We start from the raw sequence: 5414 nt of genomic DNA on the forward strand, positions 1-5414 counted from the left end.
GGAGAGAGAAACAAGTGTATACCACAAATGCCCTCATTATCTTGGGTTAGAGAGCTAATTTGATGTGAAGAATTGGAAGGGGAATTTAAGAAGAATGAAACTTGAGGGGGTGTAAGTGAGACCAATCAACAGACAAACACACAACGTCAGGGGAGGTTTTAGTGAAGGGTTCTTACTTCTGGTTATTAGATTAGTGGAGCAATGCACTTTCCAAAGTGTTCATAGTGTACAAAACAAGATTTAGAGCAGTTCATTCATGTAGAAAGCTATGATGAACATTGAGTGTCAGGAATTAAAACAACTGAGCAGAAAATCTCTCTTGTTTTCTTTACTTCAGCCATTCAGCAATGCTGTCAATCCACTGGTCACTGAAGCCTTAAGAGTAGGAGAAACTGAATCACTTCCCAGAAATACATCAAAAAGAGCTGATATCACATTTGTTGACTCAGTAGTTGCATCAACACCAGAAGGCAACCCATCACTCGATACAGAAACCTACAGATTTTTTAAGAGAGTCAAGCTGATATGTTTACAAGAAAGAAAATAGCACAGTAGAAGCTTAAGACTAAGAAGAAAAGAGGAAACACATCTTTAGCAAAAAGCCATCAGCATATAAAGAAATGCAGGAAAATTGAATTTTACTACATGCAACTTACAAGCATTTTGGTAGAGTCCGGCCAAGTCAAGAAGATAATGGTACCCTTATTAAGAGGCCTTCCTTGAAACAGAGTACTAAATGTAGAAAGAGCAGAGGTATCAACTGGAGTAGGCAATTTAATTCTTGGAGAGATGGCTTCATCTAAGGCATCCCAAAACGTTTTACCATCCACATCTCTCACCAGAACAATTTGCAGAGACTTTTCCAAAGGAGCTGCAGTTTCCAATCAATATTAGCTTCTTAATTTACTTTTCCCTCTTCTCTCTTTCTTGTTCAATCAGATTTGATAAATGCAAACAGTTTTATCCTAGTGAAATTGACTGATTCACATATAGCCCAGCAGCATACACCTTGACACCAATGATTGCAAAAACTCTCTCCCTGTATCCTGACATTATTGCAACAAATTTAATATTTGCAGAAGATAATTTTTTCAATTAGCAGCTACAATCCCAAATTGAATGGAATCATTTCAAAGTTCAAGCAGCAAGCTCCTTAATTTACACTAAAAGGATGTTTGAGAAACTGACCAGTTCCAGTTAATGACATTGAGGTGGAGCAGCCTAGAATGCTTAATGACGTTCGGAACTTTACTTTTGTTGCGGGCTCTTCTGTATATTCTTTACTTTCAACTAAAGCATAACTCAATGGTAAAAGTGTCAGATTTCAGGCAGGATGATACATTATGATGCTATGACCTATTTTCATCGTTTGTATTTGATTTATAGCCCATCTTCTGCAATAAGCAAACTTGCTGCTGCATTCTCTAATAAAGGATGTCTAATGTATTTTAGGGATCTACCTTAGCCACTCTTACTTTTCTTCCCATACAATGGAGCACAATATCATGAACATCAGTGTTAACCATCCTACAATAGACAGTCATAGCCTACTGAAGTTACAATATTAGTTATTGGAGTTACAGAAAATATTAGTTACAATATTAACCATCTTGCAACATTGGTTGCTGAAGTTACAGAGAAAGAATGAGCTCTCAAGGTACTGAGGTTTGGCATCTAACTATATCAAACAACCCAAGTAAGACAAGAAATATAGAATCAAGCAAGCATAATCTGGTAGAGGCTTAGCAAACCAAGTCACATGACAAACCAGAAAATCATAAGCAAACATATATCAAGCTTATACAAACAACGCACAAATCATCATAAGCTGCCAAGGAATGTTGAAAGAGTCTCCGAAATCTTAAACACTTACCTGGTAAATTTTTCTGGTCGAGCTAAGAGACTCTTCAGCAAAGCTTAGAATCAACAAGTTTGTTTGCCAACCATTAAGCTCAATTGCTCTATCTCAACAATGGCGGGAGTCCAGTAAGTTTCTTGCTTCTATATGCACAGATTTTTTTCAAGCCGTTATGTCAATCAGATCAAGATCATGGCGCCTAAGTTTGGCTCCATTTCACTACGCTCCCTTTTCTATTTTGGTTGTTAGGACTCTAATTTATGATTAATTACATTAATTGTGTTAATAACTAACTTAACTAATAGCTTTCAGATAATCACGAAATATTAGCAAAATTGTAAGGGTCTTTAAGTCTTTTTGACACCAATGATGTAAGAAATGGGACCTCACCATCTGACAAGGGAGGTTTGTGGAATTTCAGAAACCACAGGGGAGGGGAGTGAAACTGTCAGAAACCTCAGGGGAGGTTTCTGAAATTATCCCAATGCAAGACGATAAACTCATTAACTTCAACAAAAAACAGTGGGCTTAAGGACAATTGACGAAGAGAGTTTGAATGATTATGTGAGCTGAGAACAATTGATACTGGCAGTAATTCTAGTACGAACCAGAAGTGGATAAATTTATGCTTGGAATGACTAGCAAAAGGGGAATGGATTGAAAATGGTGATAAACACAGTTAAAAATTCTACTCAAAGAAGTGTATTTACTCGTAATTAGTACTTTGGTTTGAGTCATTTAATAATCCAGAATGCGTTACTCTTCAAAATTATAGTAATTGACAGTTGTCTCCTTAAGATTGTAAAGTATCAAAATCTGAATTTATTAAATTACTGAATTGTAAAGTATCAAAATCTTAATTGAATGCATTAAATCTAAGTGCTGATGGGCACTCTATTGTTTCTTTAGTCCTACTTCAATTGTTAGCTTAATTTTCTCGTTTCTTTTTCTATCGGCTTGAGAAGTTCCTACATTTGACTTCCTGTCTATAAATGTCAAACTGCCATTACGTGCTAGAAACTTAGAAACTCAATGATTGTGTTCTAATCTGAATAGCTCCTGAAAACAATTACTTGACGGAATCACTAAGTAAAACATTACTTTAAAGACTAAGAAAACTAAACTTGTGCATGAAACTCTTTATGGATTTCTTTCCGTTCTTGAAAAGTCACATGCAAATTGTCTTAATTTGCAGCTGAATCCAGGGATTATCTTGTCTATTCATATATTCATAAGCGCATAGAACAGCCGACCAAAATCGAATTTAGCATCATTGCTAACTCTCTTTTTTTTTATAAAAAAAATTAAAAAGCAAAAGTAGAAAAGTTACTTCTTTTTTTTTTTTTTGAAGGAAAACATTAACCCAAAAATGAAAAAAGAAGGAAAAGATAAGAGCTTGGTCCACTTGCAAGTTAATAAATTGTAGTGTATACTAGATAGATTGTTACGGAAGCCCAAATCTTGATTAAAGATCATTGATATTACTTAGCCTTCACTCTGTTCTTAATGATAGCGTAACAAACTTAAAATTGGCCTTTTTAAAAAGCTTATCATACCATCATGTTCTATGCCACTCGTCCGCTTCTTCTTCTTCTTTTTATTTCTTCATTGGTTTTTCTTTATATTTTTTTACTTGATTTTTTTTGTTTTGTTTTGCTTAATCATGAGCTTCATTTATAAAATCTACTGTCACTTTCTTGAAAAGTATATATATATTTATCAAAAAGTAGTAAACGAATTCCCATCCGATCTTTGTCACTCCTTTGTTTTACTTCATTCATGGATTTGTAAACACTACTGTTTTTAGTTGTTCAAAAGTATTTTTCCTCTTCACCAATTTCCTTTTATTCTCTTTTTCTTATTTCATTTCAACGTAATTTAATTTAGCCTTTTTCTCTTTCAAGCAACAAAACACCATTATCATCTCAAACCATAAAAGAGTCGCAAATGAAGAAGATCCTATGTGACAATAATGATTGTAATGGTGTATCCTGAGGCCACTCAAATTTTGACTCGTAAATAATTTAATTGTGATAATAATAACAATATAGACGAATGACATTGCAATTAGTCATTAAAACTAAATTCCTATTGTAGAAATCTCTAATTTTGGGTCGTAAGAAATTTACTCAAAAACCTTCTGCTCGCATGATGCATTTTGGTTCATGGAGCGAGGGGCCGATACTGTTTGATCCAGTTATTATACTTTTTATATTACTTAGTATATAATTACATTACAATAATATGATTTGATCCTGTTATTGTACTTTTGTATTATTCAGTATATAATTACATTATATTGTCGTATTCGAAATAAAAGTGACGTGCATGAATAAAATATTTGATGTAATATTATGATGTATTTATATATTAAAAATTTGAACATATACAATGATTGAAGGAAGGAGGCCGCGTAAAATACATTTGAGCTGAACTGAGCTATTGTCCCGTTTTGATTCTGCTCGACTAATCGTCATTCTCTAGGTCGGTGTTAGAGAGCACTGACCAGACAAGTTCGGTTCTAAATTCCATCTTTATCCTTATTGGAAAGGGTTGAGTCACCATGACTCGGATGTGCTGTAGCTCACAAGTACTTATTGGCTTTTGACTCCGTCGCTGTTGGAAAGCGATAATCAATAAATCCTCTTGCCGCTCTTGTGAGTTGTGACCTTTCTAGGTTATCAACGTGTCACACAACAATTTATGACATGCGTAAAATATTTGGATTACTCCTTTTAGTCTTTGCTAATGAAATTTCTCAACTTTTTTTTCTTTTTGTTTGGGGAAAATTGTCAGCCTAAACCAATCATACTCACGAGAACAGTGTAGTATACGGGGGAAAAGGCTGTTTTAAGGATGCAAAACGAGTCGGTTGTCATGATCAATATGTCATCATTGTCTATAGTAGTTTTTTCTTTTTCTTTTTTTTTTCTGAGTAGATTACATCGAGCGATATCCCTTTTCTCTTTTTTTTTCTCGTACCATTCAATTCATCTCTTTTTTATTTTTCTGTCTAGATGAGTTTATTAAGTCGGAGAATTTATAATTAATTAAGGCATCGCGGTTGTGTTTGCCTAGATTACTTCATTACTAATCATTAAGCGTTCTCGTAACTTCACAAATTTGATTAAACCAAAGCTTTTCTTTTAAAAACTCTTTGTTTTCATCAGGTCTTCAATGTTTATCCTTTGGGACAATATTAAATATGAGATTTCATGAAATCGCTTACATGTACAAGGACTTTCTGGATGAACATGGAAATTTTACATCGGTTTTTTGAAAAACATTTTTTAAAAATTTTTTGGTGTTGTTGGGTCAAAGAAAAGCATCTCCTCCTAACTCAAGAATACAAAATGCACTGATAGATGACATTTCAATTTTTCTTACCCACTCCTGTTCCATTTCAATGAGGACTTGTGACCACTAGTTAGACGTGATTTATTAGCTAAGCCACCTACCCTCTAGGAATCCCAAATTTTATTTAGCTTAGCCTTCATAATATTGATTGGGGGGAGTTTCTTTCTTACTATGGTCTCATTTGACAAATGAGTTTTTT

The 5414-nt window shown here is 34.1% G+C and overlaps 1 long non-coding RNA gene across 2 annotated transcripts; it reads right to left on the reverse strand.

The window, feature by feature from the left end:
* Window positions 1-222: 222 nt before the first annotated feature.
* Window positions 223-2078, reverse strand: LOC113723948 (uncharacterized). 2 transcript variants are annotated; one of them, XR_011839748.1, is made up of 3 exons: window positions 1874-2078; window positions 657-1046; window positions 223-495 (listed from the first exon to the last, which is right to left on the reverse strand). It is a non-coding gene; the product is annotated as an uncharacterized lncRNA (long non-coding RNA). The 2 variants fall into 2 exon arrangements; XR_011839749.1 differs by lacking the exon at window positions 1874-2078 and adding an exon at window positions 1189-1580.
* Between the last annotated feature and the right edge of the window lie 3336 nt (window positions 2079-5414).

The sequence above is a fragment of the Coffea arabica genome, chromosome 2c (genome assembly GCF_036785885.1).
Source record: "Coffea arabica cultivar ET-39 chromosome 2c, Coffea Arabica ET-39 HiFi, whole genome shotgun sequence".
Classification (NCBI taxonomy): Eukaryota; Viridiplantae; Streptophyta; class Magnoliopsida; order Gentianales; family Rubiaceae; genus Coffea; species Coffea arabica.